This window comes from Pongo abelii, chromosome 17 (assembly GCF_028885655.2).
Source record: "Pongo abelii isolate AG06213 chromosome 17, NHGRI_mPonAbe1-v2.0_pri, whole genome shotgun sequence".
NCBI classification, from domain to species: domain Eukaryota; kingdom Metazoa; phylum Chordata; class Mammalia; order Primates; family Hominidae; genus Pongo; species Pongo abelii.
The window spans coordinates 1,333,024-1,357,737 of NC_072002.2; the positions used below are offsets into that span (position 1 = coordinate 1,333,024).

At 40.4% G+C, this 24,714-nt stretch overlaps 1 long non-coding RNA gene across 16 annotated transcripts in view; it reads right to left on the reverse strand.

The window, feature by feature from the left end:
* Positions 1-19,922, reverse strand: part of LOC129053737 (uncharacterized) — a 38,153-nt gene extending 18,231 nt beyond the window's left edge. For 3 of the 16 annotated variants that reach the window (XR_008518527.2, XR_008518526.2, XR_010137511.1), the window contains exons 1-2: positions 12,970-19,917; positions 923-3,993 (exon numbers count right to left, since the gene is read on the reverse strand). This is a non-coding gene — a long non-coding RNA (uncharacterized LOC129053737). Of the gene's footprint in view, positions 1-922; positions 3,994-12,969 lie in introns of all 16 variants that reach the window. The other 13 variants (XR_010137517.1, XR_010137515.1, XR_010137523.1 and 10 more) reach the window with 12 other exon arrangements.
* Positions 19,923-24,714: the final 4,792 nt, after the last annotated feature.

The following is a 24,714-nucleotide window of genomic DNA, read 5'->3' on the forward strand; positions in this document are numbered from 1 at the left end:
ACTTATAAATGGAAATTAACACCAGGTACAAATGGATACAAAAAAAAATAATAGACAACTCTTAGAGGGTGGAGAGAGGGAGGAACCAAGAACTGAAAAACTGTATACTTAGTACTATGTTCACTGCCTGGGTGATGGAATTCCTCACATTTCAAACCTCAGCATTATAAAAAATACCCATGTAAAAAACCTGTGTAGGTACCTCCTAAATCTAAAATAAATTTGAAATTCTAAAAAGAGGTCTTACTCTCTCACCCAGACAGGAATACAATACCATGATTATAGCTCAATGCTGTCTCATATTCCTGGGGAACTCAAGCAATAGTCTTACATCAGCCTTCAACTTTCTGAGACTACAGGAACATTCCGCCATGCATGACTAATCTGTAGAAATATTTTTTACATACAGCTTCTCACAATATTGCCCAGGGTGGTCTCAAACTCCTGGCCTTAAGTAATTGATATTGTTTGCCTCTGTGTCCCCGACCAAATCTCACCTTGAATTGTAATAATCCCCACATGTCCTGGGAGGGACCCAGTAGGAGGCAATTGAATCATGGGGGTGGGATTTTCCCGTGCTGTCCTTTCAATAATGGTGAGACCTCCCTAACCATGTGAAACTGGAGACCATTAAACCTTTTTTCATGATAAATTACCTAGTCTTGTTTTTGTCCTTATTAGCAGCATGAGAATGGTTTAATACAGTAGTCCTCTTGCCTTAGCTTTCAAAGTAGCTGGAATTACATGCACATGTCACTGTGCGTGGCTAAAACACCTAGCTTAAAGATGCTCAGTCAGCTAAAGAAGGACATAGAAAACTAAACAGAAAAATAAAACAATGCATGAAGATAATGAGATTATCAGCGAAGTGATTAAAAGTACAAAATAGAAACATAAAGTGTAGAGCTGAAAAGTAAAATACCTGAATTTAGAGATTCATTAGAAGGTCCAGCAACAGGTTTGATCTAGCAGGAAAAAATCCAGCAAGCTTGATAAGAAGTCATTTGAAATTATAGGCTGTGGAGGCTAAAAATAATTTTAAAAATTAAGAGAGCCTAAGGGACTTATGGGATACCATTAAAATGGCCAATATACTTATAATGGGAATTCTAAAATAAAAAGAGAGAAAAGAGAGCAGCAAAGTTATTTCAAGAAACAAACAGTGGCCGAGAACTCTCAAAATTTGAGGGAGAAAATGACCTAAAATTTAATGAAACTTTACCAACTCTAACTATATTCTTTGTTATTATAATGAAGCTGCACAGAATACTTTAATTCTGCTATATATTTGAGATAACAAAGACTTAAAAATGACTGTAAATCTTTGCCAGTAGATTTACAATACAAAACGATATAACTTGTGACACCAAGAAAACACATAGGGAGCCATAAAGAGGCAGGGTTTTGTATGCAATAGTAGTTATTCTTGGTAATAGCTATAGTAACAACAAAGAAAATACCTATAGTACTTAGGGTTTTGAGACTACTCTGGGCAACATGGCAAAACCCTGTCTCTATGAAAAATAACAAAAATTATCAGGAATAGTGGTGCACCTCTGTGATCCCAGATACTCAGAAGGCTTTGGTGGGAGGATTGTTTGAGTTGAGCCTGAGAGGCAGAGCTTGCAGTAAGCAGAGACTGTGCCACTGCACTCCAGCCTGGGTGACAGAGCAAGACCATGTCAAAAAAAAAAAAAAAAGGAAATACCTATAGTATACACGCACGAAGACACACACACACAGAGAGTAGTGAGAAAAGAATTAAAACATGTCACTACAAAAATCAATAATATACTTAGAAAGAGAACAAGAGAGAAAAACAGGAACAAAATAGCTACAGAACCGGCCAGGGGCGGTGGCTCACGCCTGTAATCCTAACAATTTGCGAGGCCGAAGCGGGTGGATCAACGAGGTCAGGAGATCGAGACCATCATGGCTAACACGGTGAAACCCCGTCTCTCCTAAAAATAATAAAAAGAAAAAATAGCCGGGCGTGGTGGCGGGCGCCTGTATTCCCAGCTGCTGGGGAATCTGAGACAGGAGAAAGGCATGAACCAAGGAGGCGGAGCTTGCAGTGAGCTAAGATCTCACCACTGCACTCCAACCTGGGCGACAGAGTGAGACTGCGTCTCAAAAAAAAAAAAAAGCTAGAGGACCTAAAACAAAAAAGAAACAAAATGCAATAGGAAATCATTCCCTTTTAGTAATTTTTTTATATAAATAAATTACATCAATCAAAAACATACTTTCACTAAATAAATTCATGAAACAAGGTTCAACTCTCTGCTTCCTAGAAAAAAACAAATTATGATCTGGAACACATATAACCCGTACATGAAAGAATAAAAAAAATTAAATGCAAAATCAAATATCGTCATCGTAGACAAAATACATATTATATCAAAAACTTCCTCAAGAGACGAGAGGAAATGGACAATAAAAACAACAATAAATGCAACAATAAACCGACATACAACAATAAAAGCAACAACATTGAAACAACAAACAACAATAAAAGCAACAACAGCAACATATGTGCCTTACATCACGGTTCCCAAATATATGAAGCAACATTTTACAGAACTGAAACATGAAGTAGCCAGCACCTGATAACAGTAGATGACTTTTATATCTGACTTTTAGTAATGTAAATTAAAAAAAAAACATAAGATGAATAAGTAAACAGAGGATTTCAACAATACAATAGAACAATCAGACCTAACACTCACATTTATATCTCTCCACTCAACAGCAGAATATGCAATACTTTTAATCACACATGCCACAATATTCCAGATAGACCACCTGTTAAGTTAAAAAACAAATCTTAGTAAATTTAAACGGATGGAATTACACAAATTATTGCTACCTATGATACAATAAAACAAGAAGTTAAAAACACCAGCATGTCAAAGAATAAGTAAAAATTAAACAACAAATTCTCAAACACTCTTGTTCAAGAGGTTGTTGGCTTAATATTGTTAACATGTCACTACTAAAGAAAGTGGTCTACAGATTCAATGTTCTTTCTTTTCTTTTCTTTCTTTTTATCTTGAGATGGAGTTTTGCTCTTGTTGCCCAGGTTGGAGTGCAATGGTGTGATCTCAGTTCACTGCAACCTGCACCTCCTGGGTTCAAGCAATTCTCCTGCCTCAGCCTCCTGAGAAGCTGGGATTACAGGCCTGTGCCACCACACCCGGCTAATTTTGTATTTTTAGTAAAGACGGTGTTTTTCCGTGGCTGGTCTCAAACCCCTGACCTCAGTTGATCCACCTTCCTCAGCGTCCCAAAGTGCTGGGATTACAGGCATGAGTCACCACCCTCAACTGATTCAATATACTTTCTATCAAAATACCAATGAAACTTTTTGCAGAAGTTTTAAAATATTCTACAATTTTCATGGAATTTCAAGGGATCACAAACAGCCAAACAATATTGGGGAAAAAAATGTAAAGATAGAGGCATCATACTGTCTAATTTCAAAATATACTACAAAGGTATAGTAATCAAAACACTTTGGGACTGACATAAAGACAAATGAATGATGAAACAGATGAGAGAGTCCAGATATAAGACCTCATGGGTTTAGTAAACATATTTTTAAAAAGTGTTCCAGGAATTCACAATAAGGAAAGAACAGTCTCTTCAACAAACAGTATTGGGAATAATAAAAATTCGCAGGGAAAAAATAACAAAGTTAGACCTTACCTTGCACCAAATAAAAACATAAACTCAAGGCTGGGTGTGTTGGCTCACACCTGTAATCCCAGCACTTTGGGAGGCTGAGGCAAGTGAATCACAAGGTCAGGAGATCAAGACCATCCTGGCCAACATGGGGAAACCACGTCTCTACTAAAAATACAAACAAAAATTAGTTTTCAGTGGTGGCACATGCCTGTAGCTCCAGACACTCGGAAGGCTGAGGCAGGAGAATCTCTGGAACCTGGGAGGCAAGAGTTTCAGTGGGCCGAGATCATGCCACTGCCGTCTAGCCTGGCAACAGATAAAGACTCCATCTCAAATAAAGAAATAAACTCAAAATAACAAATTTTTTGTAGTTATTAAAATGGAATTTTTAACTTTATTTTTCAGATCGTTTGCTATAAGCATACAGAAAGCTAATATTTTGTTGATTTTCTGCAATGTTATTGAATTTGTTTAGTAGCTCTAATAGTTTTTGGTGTAGTGTTTAGAGTTTTTCACATATAAGATTATTTTGTCCACAATCAGAGACCATTTGACTTCGTCCTTTCCAATTAGTATGAGTTTTATTTCTTCCTCTTGCCTAATGTCCTTGGCTAGGACTTCCCGTACTATGTTGAATAAGAGGGCTGAAAGTGGGGGTGATTTGTGTTGTTCCACATGTCAGAGAGAAAGCTTTCAGCTTTTCCTTGCTCAGTATAATGTTAGCATTGCTTTGTCATAAATGAACTTTATTGTGTTGAGGCACATACCTTCTATTCCTAATTTGTTAAGAGTTTTCATCATAATGAATATTGAATTTCATCCAACGCTTCTTCTGCATACGCAAAAGTTACAAAAATTAAAATACTTAATGTGATAGTCAATACAGGGTGTCAAATTGATTGGATTGGAGGATAGAAAGCATTGATCCTGGGTGTGTCTGTTAGGGTGTTGACAAACGAGATTAACATTTGAGTCAGTGGGCTGGGAAATGGAGACCCACTCTTAATTGGGTGAGCACCATCTAAGTGAATAGAAAGCAGGCAGTGAATAGAAAGCAGGCAGAAAAATGTAAAAAGGAGAGACCGGCCTAGGTTGCCAGCCTACATCTTTCTCCTGTGCTGGACGCTTCCAGCCCCCAAAAACCAGACTCCAAGTTCTTCAGCTTTGGTACATGGACCGCCTCTCCTTGCTCCTCAAACTTGCAGACAACCTATTGTGGGATCTTGTGATCTCTCCAGGGAAGCCCGACTAATACACCTAGCAACAAACTTAACCAAAAAGGTAAAGGATCTCTATTCTGAGAACAACAAAACATGGATAAAAAATATAAAATACAAAGGAATACATGAAAAAATCTTGTGTTTATACACTGGAAGACTACTGTTAATATAGCTACCCAAAGTGATCTACAGACGTCACGTGATTTTTATCAAAATATCAATGACATTTTTTCAAAGAAGTAGAAAAATTATTTTAAATTTATGTGGATCCACAAAAAACTCTGAATAGACAAACAACTTTGAGCAAAATAAGCAAAGCTAAAAGCATCACTTTATCAAACTACAAAACTTCCTATAAAGCTATAGTAACCAAAACAGCACTGTACTGCCATAAAAACAAACAAATAGACTAATGTGCCCAATAAGCCCAGAAGTCAATTTACGCACCTAAAACCAACTGATTGTCAACAAAATTGCCAAGCACACACTTTAGGGAAAAGCTAATCTCGTCAATAAATGGTGCAGGGCCATTTAAATATTTATATTCAGAAAAGTTATACTAGACCATTGGGCCTTGCCATATATGAAAATCAACTCAAAATAAGACTTAAATGTAATGCCATAAATTATGAAACTATTAGAGAAAAACATAAAAAAAGCTTTATAACATTGGACTGGGAAAGGATTATTAAAATAAGATGTCAAAACATACGCAACAAAATCAAAAGTAAGCAAACAACATTATGTCAAACTAAAATGCTTTTTCATATTAAAAAAACAATTAAAAGATTGAAGAGACAGCTTAGGCAATGAAAGAAAACGTTTTCAGACTATACATATGACAAAAGGCTAATATTCGGAATATAAAAAAACTTTAAAATCTCAAAATAAATACACTTATAATCTAATTTAAAAAATGCAAAAGATCTTAACAGACGTTTGTCAAAAAGAGATACAAAAATGGCTAACTGGAACATAAAAAGATGTTCTACATTACTAATCACCAAAGAAATGCAAATCCAAACCGCAATGAGGTACCACCTCACTCCCATTAGAATGGCTATAATAAAAATAAATAAATAAATAAATAAAAAGTACTAATGAGTATATAAAAACTAGTGAATGTATGCATTGTTGGTGGAATTGTAAATTAGTATGGCCATTATAGAAAATAGTATGGAGGTTTCAGAAAGAAATTGAAAATAAATCTATTATATGATTCAGCAATTTTACTCCTGGCTGTATATCCAAAAGAAAGGATATCACTGTGTCGAAAAGGTATTTGCATTCTCATGTTAATTACAGAACTATTTATAATAGCTTACATATGGAATCAATTCAAATGTACAGCAACAGATAAATGGATAAGGAAAATGTAATTTATATACACAGTGAAATCCTATTCAGCCATAAGAAGGGATAAAATTCTGTCAGTTAATAGAGCATGGATGAACCTTGAGCATAGCATGTTAAGTAAAATAAGCCACAGAGAGAAACACAAGTACTTTATGATCTTATTATCTCACTCATTTGTGTAACCTGAAAAAAAGGGTTGATATAAGCAAAGAGTACAACGCGGGTTGTACTGAATAAGAGGACTGAAATAGGAGGATGGGAAAAGGCTGCTTAACAAGTATTGTGTTACAATTAGACAGGAGAAAGAAGTCTTTGTTTTTTATTACACGGTAGAATAATAATAATTAATGAAAAGGTATCGCATATTAAAAAATACCTAAAAGAGACCAGTTGTGGTGGCACATTGCTGCAATCCATACATTTTGGGAGACTGAGGTGGGAGAATCACTTGAAGACAGAAGTTCAAGATGAGCCTGGACAACATAATGTGACCCTGTCTCTGTGAAAAATTAAAACATTATCCAGGCATGGTGGCAGGTTCCTGTGGTCTCAGCTAATTGGGAAGCTGAGGTTAGAAGATTGTTTGAGGTTACTGTGAGCTAGGATTGCACCACTGCACTCCAGTCTGGGTGTTAGAGCAAGATCCTGTCCCTAAAAAAAGTTAATACATAAAAATAAAATAAAATAGCTAGAGAAGAAGCTTTTGAATGTTCTCACCACAAAAATAACACAAGCATGAGGCAATAAATATACTAAGTACTCTGATTTTTATTGCTATACAACATACATACATAATTGTTTCCCCAAAATATGTACAATTAAATGTGTCAATTTTAAAAAATGAAGACTATAATGTAAAGCCTATAGCTGTAAAATTCCTAGCACAATACAGAAGGGTGAAGCTTCATGACGATTGGTCTTGGCAATAATTTGGGGGATGTAACATCAACGGATCAGACAACAAAAGCAAGGGAATACACATGGTACTAAATCAGTGTGAGAAAAATATCCCAAACAGGCAAAGCAGAACATGGAATAGATATATGCACAATTATGTACATTGTAGTATTACTCACAAACATACTACCTGGAAGCAAATGTACCTTTAAGGATGAGTAGATTCAACAAACAAGGCACGTATATTCACTGGGATAGCATTCAGCCTTAAATATAAGGAAATCTTGAAAAGTACTACAATAAGGACAAATCTTGAAAACATTCGGTAAAGTAAAACAAGACAGTCAAAAAGGAAAACCGTATAATTACATTTATATAAAATATTTAGTCAGTCAAACTCATAGAAACGAAGTGTTGTAGTCTCAGCAGTGCACCAAGATGTAACAGTATCTCTAGTCTGAGATCACACCCAGAGTTCTTTTTTCTACCTCTAAAGAGATTAAGGAGTGTGAACACAAAGGTGAGGTTGGAGTGAAAGTTTGATAAGCAAGAGAAAAAAGCTCTTTGCCAGCAGAGATAGGTGTCTGAACAGGGTGCCCTCTACGAGGCTGGGGTCCAGGGTTTTTATGGACTGGGAAGGGAAGGGAAGGGAATGTGCCTAGTTCACAGACTGTCTTGAAAAACGTGTGGCTCAGGTTGGTCCATGACTTTGGCCCGGTACCAATCAGGGGCTGAAGGGATGATTCACAGATGCTACTTAGCTTGGCCCAGGACTTATCAGAAGATAAGGTGAAAGATTGGCCAAGCAGCTTGGCCCCGGAGCAATTAGGGGCTGAAGTAATTATTCGTAGAGATCAGACTTACAGTTCAAATAAAGGAGAGTATCGACGGGAATGCACCAGAGACCACTGTGCTTATGCCCACAAAAGGAGAAGAAACATTTTCCTGGGAGCCCACTGACTGTACAAAGGGCAAAGGAGTTTCTTTTTTTCTTTTTCTGTTCTTTATTTCATTTTTTTTTCTTTTTGAGACTTACTTTCTTATTATTTATTTATTTATTTATTTATTTATTTATTTTGAGATGTAGTTTTGCTCTTGTTGCCCAGGCTGGAGTGCAATGGTGCGATCTCGGCTCACAGCAACCTCCGCCATCTGGGTTCAAGCGATTCTCCTGCCTCAGCTTCCCAAGTAGCTGGGATTACAGGCATGAGACAGCATGCCCGGCTAATTTTGTATTCTTAGTAGAGACGGAGTTTCTCCATGTTGGTCACGCTGGTCTCGAACTCCCGACCTCAGGTGATCCGCCCGCCTCTGCCTCCCAAATTGCTGCGATTACAGGCATGAGCCAACGTGCCTGGACAAACAAAGGCATTTCTATGCCAGTTCGGTCTTGTTCCCTTAACTAAGTGGGCTGGAGGTTTGTACAAGTTTCTATCCAAATGGGCCAGAGGTTTTTCTATCTGTGCAGCCATGGGCAGGTCTCCATGCACAACACCAAGTGCTAGTTCCCTTGTTGGTGTCTGAAACTTGATTTTTTCCAGGATTCATTTTATATTATGCAGGGATGAGACACTGACCCAAGGTCCAGGGACTTTCCAGGGACCCTTCTGTTGCTACCTACATAAAGCAAGCTAACTAACTTCTTTCACAAGTAATGAGTATTCACTTTTACTTTTGTAAGACAAAAATTATCTAAAACCTACTGCAAAACAATAGAACTATACTTACCACTTCTAAACCATATACTTAAAACGTTAGAAAGTGACAATGGCATGATTTTAACGACAATTAGAAACTTAAGACTACCTAAAACGCACAGTTACAAAATCTTCAAACATCCTCTTCAAATAATAAAGGGTTCTTCTCTCATAATTGCTTAGATTTAACTATAAGTTGATTGTGAATTTACGATTATTTTTCCCTGACTACTCACCAAGATAGAATAAAATAATCACTAGAAACCAAGAAAAGAGGGAAATTTATAGCAGTAATGTCCACATCAAAAAGCTAGAAAGGGCCGGCCATGGTACCTCATGCCTGTAATTCCAGCACTTTGGGAGGCTGGGGCAGACAGATCACTCGAGGCCAGGTGTTCAAGACCTGCCTGGCCAACACAGCAAAACCCCATCTCTACAAAAAAATACAAAAATTAACTGAGCATGATGATGCACATCTCTAATCCCAGCTACTCAGGAGGCTGAGACAGCAGAAATGACTTAAAACTGAGAAGTGGAGGTTGCAGTGAGCCGAGATCATGCCACTGTACTCCAGCCTGGGCAACAGAGTGAGACTCTCCCACAAGAAAAAAAAAAAAAAATCCTAGAAAGATCTAAAGTTAACAGACTAACATCTTGATTAAAAGAAAAAGAAGACCAAGTGAAAAAGAACCTGAAAGCTAGCAGAAAACAAGAAATAACCAAGATCAGAGTAGAGCTGAAGGAGATAGAGACACTGAAAACTCTTCCAAAAAAAATAAACTCAACCAATCCAGGAACTGTTTTTATGAAAAAAATTTATAAACTAGATGGAACACTAGCTAGACAAATAAATAAGAAAAGAAAGAACCAAACACAATGAGAAATAACAAGGCAGACATCATCACTGATCCCATGGAATTAAGAACAACCAAAAGAGAATATTGTAAACACCTCTATGCACATAAACCAGAAAATCTAGGAGAAATGGACAATTTATTGCAAAAAAAAACCCTCCACAAGACTGAACCCTGAATAGATCAATAATGTGTTCTGAAATTGAGGCAGTAAAAACTAGCCTACCAAGCAAGCTGAATTTGACCAGAGGTACAAAGAGGACATGGTACCTTTTCTCCTAAAACTACCAAAAAAAAATTGAAGACAAAGACGTTCTCTCTAACTCATTCTATTAGACCAGCATCATCCTGATACCAAATCCTAATATAGATACAACATCAACAACAACAAAACATCATGCTAACAGCTTTGATGAACACTGTGCAAAAATTCTCAATAAAATACTTGCAAACCAAATCCAGCAGCACGTTAAAAAGTGCATCCAACACAATGGAATTGGCTTTGTCCCCAGGATGCAAGGTTGGTTCAACATATGCAAATCAATAAATGTGACACGTCACATAAAAAGAACTAAATACAAAAACCACATGATTATCTCAATAGATGCAGAAAAAGTATGCAAAAAATTCAACATTCCTTCACGTTTAAAATTCTCAATAAACTAGGAACTGAAGAAACATACCTCAAAATAATAAGCGCCATATACAACAAACCCACAGACAATATCATACTGAATGTGCAAAAGCTGGAAACATTCCCCCTGAAAACTGGCACAAGAAAAGTATGTCTTCTCTCACCACTCTCATTCGACACAGTATCGGAAAACTTGGCCAGGAAAATCAGGACAGAGGAAGGAATAAAGAGTATTCTAATAGAAAGAGAGGAAGTCAAATTATCTTTGTTTGCAGATGACCTGATCATATATCTAGAAAGCCTCATCTTCTTAGCCCCAAAGCTTCTTAAGGTGATAAGCAACAGTAGCAAAATCTCAGGATATAAAATCAATGTGCAAAAGTAGCTAGCATTCCCATACACAAACAACAGGCAAGAAGGGAGACAAATAATGAATGAACTTTCATTCACGTTTGCTACAAAGAGAAAAAAATACCTAGGAATACAGCTAAGAAGGAAAGTGAAGGACCTCTTCAAGGATAACTACAAACAACTGCTTAAAGAAACCAGAGTGGACACAAAACAAATGTAGAAACATTTCATGCTCATGGAGAGGAAGAATAAGTATCATGAATATGAGTGCATTGCCCTAAGTAATTTATAGATTCAATGCTATTCCCATTGGACTACTGACATTCTTCAGAGAATTAGAAAAAAAAAACTTTTAAAATTCATATGGAACCAAAAAAGAGCCCAAACAGCCAAGCCAACCTTAAGGAAAAAAAAAAAAAAAAAAAAAGCTGAAAGCGTCACTGCCTAACTTCAAACTATACTAGAAGAGTACAGTAACCAAAACAGCATGGTACTGGTATAGAAACAGACACATAGACAAATGAAACAAAATAGAGAGCCTAGAAATAAAGCCAAAAACCTACAACAACCTGTTCTTTGACAAAGTCAACAAAAACAAGGAATTAGGGAAAGATCTCCCTATTCAATAAATTGTGCTAGGAGAACTGGCTAGTCATATGCAGAAAATTAAAACTGGAACCCTTCCTAACACCATAGACAAAAATTAACTCAATATGGATTAAAGACTTAAATGTACAACTTAAAACTATAAAAACCTTAGAAGAAAAAATCTAGATAATACCATTCAAGATATAGGCAGGAGGAAAGATTTGATGACAAAAAGGCCAAAAGCAATAGCAACAAAAACAAAAATTGACTAATGGGGTCTAATTAAATTAACAGCTTCCGCAGAGCCAAAAAACTCTCATCAGAGCAGAGAACCTAGAGAATGGGAGAAAAATTTTGCAACCTATCCATCTGACAAACGTCCAATACCCAGAATCTACGAGGGACTTGAAATTTACAAGAGAAAAACAAACAACCCCATTAAAAAGTGGTCAAAGGACATGAACAGACATATCTCAAAAGAAGACATACATGTGCCCAACAAACATGAAAAGCTCAACGTCACTGATAACTGGATAAATACACATCAAAACAACAATGAGATACCATATCACACCAATTACAATGGCTATTAATAAAAAGTAAAAAAAAATAAAAACAGATGCTGGTGAGGTGGTGGAGAAAAGGGAACACTTTTACACCGTTGGTGAAAGGGTAAATTATTTCAAGCATTGTGGAAGAGAGTGTGGAGACTCCTCAAAGACCTAGAAGCAGAAATACCGTTTGACCCAGCAATGCTATTACTGGGTATACACCCAAAGGAATAGAAATCTATTTTAAATATACATGTATGCATATGTTCATTGCAGCACTATTTACAATAGCAACGTCATGTAATCAATCTACATGCCCATCAATGATAGACTGGATAAAGAAAATGTGGTACACCTACACCATGGAACACTATAAAGCCATAAAATGTAATGAGATGGTGTCCCTTGCAGGGACATGGTTGGAGTTTGAAGCCATTAATCCCAGCAAACTAATGCAGGAACTGAAAACCAAACACCACCTATTATTATTCTAACTTACTAGCGGAAGCAGATCAATTAGAACACATGGACACACTAGGAAAACAACACACACTGGACACCTGTTTCATGGCCTGGGGGAGGGGAAGGAGAGCATCAGGAAGAATAGCTGCGGATGCTGGCCTTAGTACCTCGGTGATGAGATGATCTGTGCAGTAAAGCACAATGGCACACGTTTATCTATGAAAGAGACCTGCATATCCTGCACATGGACCCCTAAACTTAAAATAAAAGTTGAAAAAAATGTTTATCACATATGGACCCCTGAACTTAAAATAAAAGTTGAAAAAAAATGCGTATCTGGTGGATTCTCTATGTTAGAAACAAACTGAGGATCCTGAAGCTCCCGCTGGGAGAATCGGGGCTGGGGGCACCCTGGGGAGCCGCTGCCAAGGCCGTCCACCATACCTACAGGCCGCCTCCCTTCCCGGCCAGTGATGGAAAGAATAGGTATGTGAACAGCTGTGGAAGTCAGACTCTCGGGAACTGAATCAGGCCCCTGGCCATGACCCCCAACCCAGTCCAGCCAGCGTGCCCACCAGTCTTCCCACCCAGTCAGCCCAGCCCTCAGGATTGTTAGATGGAACAAGTCTCCATCATCACCCAGGCATGGAGGGAAGATGCCCTGGTCCTTACCAAGCAAGTCCTGGTTTCCAAAGTGCTCTCCGAAGAGGTCTCATGATTGTCACACCTTAGAAGGCCCGTTTCTGCTCTTCTTGCACCCAGCATGTTGGCCAGTCACGTTCCCCTGCTGAGCTCTCCACACATAAGGAGGAAGTCAACACCATTGCTAAGTCAATTCAGCTCCAGAGTCTCCAGTATCAGTTTTATCAGATCCCAGGAACCTGCCTGCTCCCAGAGGTGACAGAGAAAAATCAAGGAAGGATCTGTATGGGCACTGACTTGGATGAAACCCTTGTGCCTAGCTCCTTGAAGGCATTCAGCAATGCTGACTGCCTAATGCCTGTAGAGATTGAGGAGACCAGGCACCAGATCCATTTGCTCATGAGGCCTTATATGGATGAGTTCCTGAGATGACAGGAGGAACTGCTTAAATGTGTTTTTTTCATTGCTGTATTCATTCCAGCCTCAACAAGTACGCAGATCCTGTTAAGAGGTGACAGTGTGCTGGCAGTCCTCACAGCCCTCACTCGCTCTCAGGGCCTCCTCTGCCAGGGCTCCCACTTTGGCGGCACTTGAGGAGCCCTTCAGCACACTGCTGCAGTGTGGGAACCCCTTTCTGGGCTGGCCAAGGCCAGAGCTGGCTCCCTCAGTTTGCGAGGAGTTGTGGACGGAGAGGTGCGGGCGGGAACAGGGGCTGCGCACAGTGCTTGTGGGCCAGCGCGAGTTCCGGGTGGGTGTGGGCTCGGTGGACCCTGCACTCAGAGTGGCCGGCCTGCCCCACTGGCCCTAGACAGTGAGGGGCTTAGAACCTGGGCCAGCAGTTGGTGTGCTCCAATTCTCACTGGGCCTTAGTTGCCTTCCCACGGGGCAGGGCTCTGGACCTGCAGCCCGCCATGCCTGACCCTCCCCCCACCTCCTTCGGCTCCTGTGCGACTAGAGCCTCCCCGACAAGCCCCACCCCCTGCTCCACAGCACCCAATCCCATCAACCACCCAAGGGCTGAGGAGTGCAGGCACACGGCGCAGGACTGGCAGGCAGCTCCACCTGCAGATCTGGTGCAGGATCCAGTGGGTGAAGCCAGCTAGGCTCCTGAGTCTGGTGGGGACGTGGAGAAACTTTATGTCTAGCTAAGGGATTGTAAATACACCAATCAGCACTGTGTATCTAGCTCAAGGTTTGTAAACACACCAATCAGCACCCTGTGTCTAGCTCAGGGTTTGTGAATGAACCAATCAACAATCTGTATCTAGGTACTCTGGTGGGGACATGGAGAACCTTTGTCTAGCTCAGGGATTGTAAAAACACCAATCAACGCCCTGCCAAAACAGACCACTTGGCTCTACCAATCAGCAGGATGTGGGTGGGGCCAGATAAGGGAATAAAAGCAGGCTGCCCGAGCCAGCAGTGGCAACCCACTCGAGTCCCCTTCCACATTGTGGAAGCTTTGTTCTTTTGCTCTTTGCAATAAATCTTGCTGCTGCTCACTCTTTGGGTCCACAATGCCTTTATGAACTGTAACACTCACCGTGAAGGTCTGCAACTTCACTCCTGAAGCCAGAGAGACCACGAACCCACTGGGAGGAATGAGCAACTCCAGACGCGCCGCCTTAAGAGCTGTAACACTCACCACGAACATCTGCAGCTTCATTCCTGAGCCAGCGAGACCACGAACCCACCAGAAGGAGGAAACTCTGAACACATCCGAATGTCAGAAGGAACAAACTCCGGACATGCCCCCTTTAAGAACTGTAACACTCACCGTGAGGGTCTGCAGTTTCATTCTTGAAGTCAGTGAGAACAAGAACCCACCAATTCCAAACACAGTGTGAAGGGTGTGCTGGACCAGTGTGGGGTGTTCTGGGGTGGCCTAGCCCATGAGTCGTGTTTGTTCCACCAGGGCTGCTATGTCAAGGACCTCAGCCATCTGGGCACGGACCTGAGGAAAACTCTCATCCTGGACAACTCGCCTGCTGCTTACATCTTCCACACAGAGAATGCAGTGCCTGTGCAGTCCTGGTTTGATAACATTCCAGACAGCAGCTGCTGCACCTGATATCAATCTTTGAGGAGACGAGTGGAGCAGATGGTGTCTACACTAGCCTTGGGCAGCAGTGGGCCGTTAGCCTTCCCTGCTTCCCAGCAATGGCCACCACAGTAGGGGATTTTCCCACACTGTGCCTTTATGATCAGCCTGAAAGAGTGAAGGCTGGAACACCTACCCACATGGGCCTGGAAAGAGTAAGAAATGATTGAAAAGAGCTTTAGGACAGCTTAGATGCCCAGTGAGGGAATGCCAGACCAAGGATACCCAGAGCTACCTGCCATCAAGTTGTTGGGTTCCCGAGATGTAGGTGTGAGAGAAAGAAAGAGAGCATGTATGTTTTGCCATGAACTGTGGCCCCAATATATAGTGTTTCAGTGGGGGAGAAGCTGAAGGACAAATACTTCCCAAGTTAGCTTGTCTCCTCTCCTGTCACCCTATGAGCCCCTGAGCTCCATAGGGATGAAGACTCTTGAAGGCTCCATTGTAAACCTGGTGTTTCCTCAGTGCTGCAAGGCCTATGCCGAGGAGAAAGGAAAGGTATACCTTTGGGTGTTCCAGACACACATCTTTCTGAAATATTTCTCCAGCCAGTTGTTGCAGACAAAAGACTATATTTCTGGGAAGGTGGGGACTTATGTCCAGACCAGTACCCAAGCCATCAGGTCTTGTGGCCCAAAGGCTGTGCTTACTTAAGTCCAGCCAAGTGCCTGGGATGGATCTTTTCTGCATCTCCCCAAGACTCACCACTTAGCCTAGCCTCAAACCTGTGGGGAAGGAAGTTATCTCCCCACTCTGCAAGAGGAGAAATAACTGATTTTGGTTCTTTTGACTCTGTTTTAAAATTCTCTTTTAAAAAAAAGCCTATCTGAAACTAAAAAAAAAAAAAACAAACAAGGAAAAAAGATGTCAGACTTAAATAGGTGAAAAACACACAGATATATCTATAAGCAACAAACACAGCTAATTCACACATATATTAAACATCACTTTGAGATAAAGTGTACTGAGCTAAAAATTATCATTCAACTCATGATATCAAGCTTTAAAAGCAAGAATACAATTAACTGATCTGAGAAAACATACCCAAGAAAAGAAACGCAATAACACGCAATTGATAATAAGAAAAGAGATTTTAATAAATAAAATCCTGAATACATCATAGATTTAAAAGAAAAAAAAATTTTTTTTTTTTTTTTTAGGACAGAGTCTTGCTCTGTCGCCCAGGCTGGAGTGCAGTGGCGTGATCTTGGCTCTGCCCAATGGGTTCACGCCATTCTCGTGCCTCAGCCTCCCGAGTTACTGTGAATACAGGCGCCCGCCACTATGCCCAGCTAATTTTTTGTGTATTTAGTAGAGACGGGGTTTCACCATGTTAGTCAGGATTGTCTTGATCTCCTGACCCCGTGATCCACCCTCCTCGGCCTCCCAAAGTGCTGGGAATACAGGCATGAGTGATCACACCCGGCCAAAAAATGACTCTTTAGATATCTACACCATTCAACTGCGTGCACTCATGAAAAGCAGACATTTTAAGTCATTGGAATTTAATAAATTGCAGTAAAATTATACAGAAAATACATTACAATCATTAATAACAGGCTCTAAAGAGACGAATTTAATTAATAATCATTAAAAAGATAGGAGAATTTAATTATGTCCTCAATATATTTCTGCTCTTCTTACCACAAAATATAATAAAACTATATGACTATAATATAGCTTTCAGGAGCTAAAAAAGCCTTATGTTTCGAAATAAAAGAACAACAAAAATTTTGCAAAATACGCTGAGCATTACTGAAGTATAAAGTAAATATCTGGAATGAAAATATACCATCATTTAGATACAGACTAAAAAAAAGTATATAAATGTTAATGATTCCTTTCTGCCTGCAGTGAGCTTGAAATTACAACCAAAAATTTTAATAAATATGTTGCACCTACAAGAAATTTTATTAATAGCTTACATAATGTGTAAATTTGAGCAATTTATTTTAGAATTTTTGAATCTAAAAATCACCAGCTTGACATTCATTTCAAAAAGTGAAATATAAACGAGAGTAACATAAGCAAGATGACAGAATGGGTGGTTCTGCGTGCACATCCCCCACAACATAATGCAGCTGCCACAGCAAACATAAGTGCTTTCATGAAAGCCTTGGAATCCAGTTCAGAGTATGTGACACCCAGCTGGAGGCAAAGACCAAGGAACACATCTTCAGAGGGTAAGCACTTGACCAAGTGTCAAGCTTGCCAATCATGGTCCTGGCTTCAAAACCGAATACTGCCACATCTTACTGTAGACTTGCCTATAACTCATTTGACCTTGGTCCTGCCACTGCAACTATCTGCCAAAAACACGAGAATTCATACTCACCTGAGACAGGTGACAGGCCGGCAGAACTTGGTTCTCTCTATAGTCCCTGAATCAGGGAAAACCCACCTTCTTTACTTCTCCAGCCATGGTCTAGAAGAAATCTTCACATTGATAAGATGAAATGCTAACTAACAGTATGAAAAATACTAAAGTACAAATGTCACTAAAAATGCTAAATACAGACCGAAATTCAGAATACTCTAAATTGTTATCATCTTAAACCAGACTATTAAAATACAAGATGTTTTATATAAGTCTCTTGATAACCACTAGGAAAAAAACTGTGATAAAAAAAGAGAAAGTAATTAAAGCATATACAAACAACAAAAATTACACATTGGACATGGTGGCTCCTGCTTATAATTCCAACACTTTGGGAGGCCAAGGTGGAAGAATCATAAGCTCCTTGGGTGTTGTGGTGTGTGTCTGTAGTCCAAGCTACTTGGGCGGCTAAGTTGGGAGGATTGCTTGAGCCCAGGAGTTTGAGGCTACAGTGAGCTGTGATATGCAACTGCACTTCAGTCTGAGCAAGAAAGCATAACTTTGTCTCAACAAAAATTAACAATACCACAGGAAAGACAGAACCAGAAAAAAAAGAAGCAAATTTAAAATGGACAGAAAACCACAAATTTACAATGCTAACTGCTTACCTATCACTACCTTACAAATAAAAAGATTAAATTATCTACTAAACAGATACTGCTGTAGACTGAATGTCATCTCCAAAATTTAGGATAAAATTTAATAGCCAATGTGTTAGAATTAAGAGGTGGAAACTTTAAAAATTAATTAAGCTATAAGAACTCTGCCATCATGAATGGACTAATGTTCTTATTATGGGAATGGGCTAAATATAACAAGAATGGATCTGTTATATATTTAAAAAAAAGCTCTCTCTCCCTCACATCTTTGGCCAAGTTATTATCCAGCAACTAGACTTTCAACAGATACCAGTATCATGTTTCTTGCCTTCCCAGCCTCCAGAATTATGAGTCAAACAAAATTCTATTCTTTATTACCAGTCTGTGATATTCTGTTACAGCAGCCAAAAGACACTAAAGCAGACAGAGTAGATAAATGAATCTTTTAAACCTGGTAATATGCTGCTTACAGGAGACTCAATTATGAATTAAGAGCATAGGCTAAAAGTGAAAGGATAGAAAATGATATTACATGCAAATAATAATCAAAGGAGTGCAATGGTAGTTATGCTTAAATTAGACAAAATAGACTTTCTAGCAATGTCTCTCACAAGCATGAAATGAGTTTACCATACTATAATAATAGAGGTTAATTTGTCAAGAGAATATAGCTATATATATTTATGTGCCCAAAAGGGAGGCTTCTAAATATAAAAAGCAAATATTGCCAGAACTGTAGGGAGAAGTAGAAAGAAATCCAATAATAGAAAACTTTAATGAAATGTATAGTAAAGGACAAATAGTTAATAGCATTGTAAATTGGCAAGGGAAAGCTGGTCTCATGTGTTGCATTTGAGAATGCAGCAAAGAAAGTGGGACCTTAGAATTTTACTGCAAGTCTGAGTTAGGCTGAAAAACAGGGTGGTCGATTAGAGGCTCCATTTGCCATACATTAAAAAAACAGGAGGAAACCAGTCCTCTTCTGGAGTGTTCAAATAATTAAAGAGCAGAAAACTAGACTAAAGTGGCTCTAGTGCCCTGTGTTCATAGGTTAAAAAAAAAAAATTTAAAACCTAACTCAAATACATTTCCTATAAACCATTATCTTAGCCTGAAACAAAATGCAGATTTAACCAATGACAAACATACAATTAACCTGTGAATATGTAACTAGGAAATTTCCATCTGCATAGTTCAAATAAGGCGATTACATAACTGGAAACAATTTATGAAGTTGGGTTGCTTTCTCATGCATCTTATAAAAGCCTTTCCTTTATGACCCTCAGGTGGACCACAAATCATGGCTGGGTGCTTTCCATTTCAGCAATCACCGTTTGTTCAGATAAACTGGTTAACGTTTTAACATAGACTCCCGTTAATTTTTAACAAGAGAGACTGTGGACCCCACGGGCCGCAGCTCCTCCCACGCAAACACCCAGTCGTGGTTTTTCCCTGATGACCCACCTGGCATCCCTGAACAATCTGGGAAATACTCATGGCTGTGGGCGCAGAGCAGGGCGCTGCCCAGGGACAGGACCGAATGGGCCGGGCGGGACGTGGGGGTCCTCGCTGCTGGCCCAGCGGCCATCTTGCAGCCACAGGGGATTGAGGGCCAAGCTGCGGGAGGCTCGGAGCTAACCGTGGGGAGGCCGGTCCTGCCGGTTTCGCAGGCTGCTCTCCCCTCTCGGGACGCCGAACCCCGCATACTCACCATTTCCCAGCTTCCATGATGTCCTGGCAGCTTAACTGTGCGTCCCCAAGGACCTACACAGCACAGAGCAACAGGGGCTGTGAGAGAGTAGCCCGGGGCTCCCAAGGTGGAGGAGACGAAAGAGGAGACGGATCCCAAGCCCCTGTGCCAGCGCCAGCGAGAGACAAAGACCCCGCCAAACGCCGGAAGCCACGCCCTCCTTTCCTCTCCTCTCCCACTGCGCGCCTGATTGGGCGGTTCCCACATCAGTGTCACTGATTGGATAAAACTCTAGGACTCACCCACCCCCGCCTTACTCATGCCCCTACCCCAACTCCCCCTCAGCGTTAGTGCATTTTTGTTAGTTTGTTTTACTTTAAGTTCTGGAATACATGTGCAGAACGTGCAGGTTTGTTACATAGTTTTACGTGTGCCATGGTGGTTTGCTGCATCTATCAACCTGCCATCTAGGTTTTAAGCCCCACATGCATTGGGGATTTGTCCTAATTTTCTCACTCCTCTTGACCTCAATCCCCTAACAGGCCCCAGTGTGTAATGTTTCATTCCCGGTGTCCATGTGTTCTCATTGTTCAACTCCCACATATGAGTGTGAACATATGGTGTTTGGTTTCATGTTCCCGTGTTACGTTGCAAAGATAATGGTTTCCAGCGTCATTCACGTCCCTACAAAGGACATGAACTCATTCTTTTTATGGCTTAATATTACTTCATGGTGTATATGTGCCACATTTTCTTTTTCCAGTCTATCAATGATGGGCATTAGGGTTGGCTCCAAGTCTTTGCTATTGTAAACAGTGCTGCAATAGACATATGAGTGCATGTGTCTTTATGCTACAATGATTTATATTCCTTTGGGTATATACCCAGTAATGAGATTGCTGGGTCAAATGGTATTTCTGGTTCTAGATCCTTGAGGAATCACCACACTGTCTTCCATAATGGTTGAACTAATTTACAGTCCCTCCTGCAGTGTAAAAGCATTTCTATTTCTCCACTGCCTCACCAGCATCTGTTGTTTCCTGACTTTTTAATAACTTCCATTCCAAATGGTGTGAGATGTTATCCCATTGTGGTTTTGATTTGCATTCCTGTAATCATCAGTGATGATGAGCTTTTTTCTTTTTTCTTTTTGTGTATTTGTGGACCACATAAATGACTTCTTCTTCTTCTTCTTCCTCTTCTTCTTTTCTTTTTATTTATTTTATTTATTATTTTTGTTTCTAAGATGGAATCTTGCTCTGTTACCCAGGCTGGAGTGCAGTGGCAGGATCTCGGCTCACTGCAATATCTGCCACCCAGGTTCAAGTGATTCTCTCGCCTTAGCCTCCCGAGAAGCTGGGATTACAGGCCACCTGCCAATAGACCCCGCTAATTTTTTGTGTTTTTAGTAGAGACACAGTTTCACCATGTTTCCCAGGCTGGTCTTTAACACCTGACCTCATGATCCGCCTGTCTCCACGGCTGAAAGTGCTGGGATTACAGGCTTGATCAACCACGCCCAGCCAAATGTCTTCTTTTGAGAAGAGTCTGTTCATATTCTTTACTGACTTTTTGATGGTATTTGTGTGTGTGTGCAAATTTGTTTAAGTTGCTTGTAGATTCTGCATATTAGACCTCTGACACATGGTTAGATTGCAAAAATATTCTTTCATTCTGTAGGTTGCCTGGTCACTCTGATGATAGCTTCTTTTGCTGTGCAGAAGCTCGTTAGTTTAATTATATCTCATTTGTCAATTTTAGCTTTTGCAATTTAGCGATTGCTTTTGGTATTTTATTCATGAAGTCTTTGCTCATGCCTATGTGTTGAATGGTTTTGCCTAGGTTTTCTTCTAGGGATTTTATGGTTTGGTGTTTTACATTTAAGACTTTAATCCATCTTGATGTAATGTTTGTATAAGGTGTAAGGAAGGAGTCCAGTTTCTGTTTTCTGAATGTGGCTAGCCAGTTCTTTCAGCACAATTTGTTAAGTAGGAAATCTTTCCCCATTGCTTGTTTTTGTCAGGTTTGTCGGAGATCTGACGGCTGTAGTTGCATGATGTCATTTCTGAGATCTCTGTTCTGTTCCATTGGTCTATATATCTGTTTTGGTATCAGTACTGTGCTGTTTTGGTTACTGTAGCCTTGTAGTATAGTTTGAAGTCTGGCAGCAGGATGCCTCAAGCCTTGTTGTCTTTGCTTAGGATTATTTTGGGTTGACAGGCAAACAGGCTCGTATAGTTGGGGTCACATGCCCAGAGTATCACAGCTAATTAAGACGTGAGCTGAGAATTGAAATGCACATGCTCCTTCCCTTACCTGGGTCTGTTGTATAATGCATCTTAGCAGATATTTAAGGGTACGAATTAGAATATTTGGACTTCTTTTTAACTACTTTTTAACCTGCATTTTGATAATGCAGGAAAGACCTTCATCCCATCCCTGAGCCCCTCTTTGAGAACGCTGAACCCCACAGCTGACCACATTGTGGGGTGGCCATTAGGAATCAGGTGGGGAGCGGGGCCGGGAATAAATACGCAAGAATTATGTCGCCCAAATTTGCTCATCTTAGAAAGTCTCCTCCATTCTGTGAGAAGTGATTATTCCAGGGTAATTGTGCCCTGATGCGCTGCATCTCAGTCTGACTTGTCTTTTTGACAATCACTGGATTACTCTCATGAACGGGGATATTCCTCTTTCTATTTTAAAACGGCCAACTGTCCTCTGCAGGTGTCCTGATTTGCTAGTTTAGACCCTGAAGGTAGCGGTGAGAAAATATTTGGGCCACATCAGAATACCTATTCTCAGCTGCAGGATATATAGAAATTTCTTAACAATATCTAACCGTTTTCTCAATAACCATTATATGTAACATTGATAGCTTGGAGGGCAGGGAAGGACACAGATAACAAAATCTTGAAAGTTTAATTTGTTTATAAGATTTTTTTGGTTCTTGTTTAGTTTTTGGATACAAGGTCTTGCTCTGGTGTCCAGGCTGGAGGGCAGTGGCATAATCATAACTCATAATTTGGTTGTAACAGTTCTTTAAAATATATTTTTGCTGAGAGTGGTAGCTCACACCTGTAATCTAAACATTTTGGGTGGCCAAGGTGGAATCATCGCCTGATCCCAGGAGTTGAAGACGAGTCTGGGCAACATAAGTAGGCTCAGTCTCCAGAAAAAAATTTAAAAATTGGCTGGGTGTAGCTTTGCATGCCTGTAGTCCCAGCTAGTTGAGAGGCTGACGTGAAAGCATCACTGGAGCCTAAGAGTTTGAGGCTGCAATGACCCATGATTCAGCCACTGCACTGACAGAGTGAGACACGTGTGTGCGTGTGTGTGTGGGTGTGTTTATAAAAAATTTGTATGTGAAAAAAATTCAAGCACGGGAGAAAAATGAAAGCCCATGTTGGAGGATGTGGAGAAATGTGAGTATGGCTCCAGCAACTCAGTGAGACTTTGTTTTCCATCTTGAAGAATTGCCCATCCACACTGAAACCATAGCCTAACAAATGCCCGTTCTCACACTATGCCTGCTGGGATACCAGTATGTAGCCTTTTGAAAGAAATAAAATTTTTCACCTAAGAGAAGGACAAGAGAAAAGGAGGGTTTCACATCTAAAGCCTTCATTTTCTTTATGAATCAAGAGCAACTTGTCATTTGAGTTGTCCAAAGGCGACTGGTAGCACTAATACACTTAATGAATCAACCAGGAAAAATGGGCCTCTCAGATGAGGAGGAGGCACAATGGTAAAAAAAAACCCAATCCATTCTCAGGTTTGCATGGTGCTCGCATCTCAAGAAGTGGTATTAGCCATGTGAACCGTGTTCAATGGACAAGCCAGAGGAAAGATTAGTACAACACAACTATGAGGCCGCAAATCAAACTGGTAGTGGGAGCATGCATGAGGCTTCAGTGGCCGAGACGTTGGTGGCTACCCTTGGGTGTCACTTAAACCTTCGAAGTGACGGACTTTTTTTTTCCCAATTGGCTCAGAGAAACTACTAAACATTAAAATTGAGATTTGTTTTTCTTTTCAAAATTTCTAAGACATAGAGGACTCTCTAACACTCCAAAAGACATTCAGCTATTCATGCAGCTGAGTCCCTGCCTGCTCTGTAGAGGGATTGCAGAGCAGCAGCTACCAGCTTTAGTAGGTTTAAGCTCCTCCTTTCATAGGGAGAGGCCACCCCCACACAACCACCCTAACTTCATAGGCTCTGGCTGTCAGGTGCACCTGGAGGACTGTCTTCCTCCCATCTCACTATCTCTCCAAGACAGTCCAGCTCAATGTAAAACCTACCCTAGGATGGCGGTAGACTCTCTTCCATTCTCCTAGCACAGTGTGACTTCTGGAGAGTGCTCCCCCTTCTTCTTACCTCAACTGATGTGAAAAGATCCCGTTCCCGGGCAGTTAGATGTTCAGTGAGATAAGAGGCCCAGCATGTGCAGGGCCTGGCCCCACAGCGTGGCACCTCTCCCTTACCTTGCCTTCATGCTGGCCTTTTCTCTTCTGTCACCAATGTCAGGTGATGGTCACCTGTGCCACACTGGCATGAGCTTGGTAAGTAGCAGGGGTGTAAACCCCAACAGATTTCCTGTGACTCTACCCTCTTACCTCCCACTCAAGTGACATTATAAGCATAATTTTACATTTGATCTAATTTATGCATAACTTTTTTATAACATTTCTGACAACAGCCCTCACAACCAAATGAGTCTGGGTTACAGAACACACGGGTGAGGCTGGGGTAGCAGGTTTCACTTACTTTATTCCAATGTGAAATGAAGATTGATGATTTAAAAGCAAAACAAAGTTGTTTATCAGCTGTGGGGTTGCTACACTTGCTAGCTCATGCTCACTTCCTTTGAAACAAGGTACTGGACAGATCATATTCATAAGTAGCTCTTTGCAAAACCCCAGACAGAAGTCCCAGTCAGACACAGCTCCCTCAGGCTCACAGGGCGGCAACCTCCTCCTCCTCCATGTTGGGCTCTGACAGCAGGCA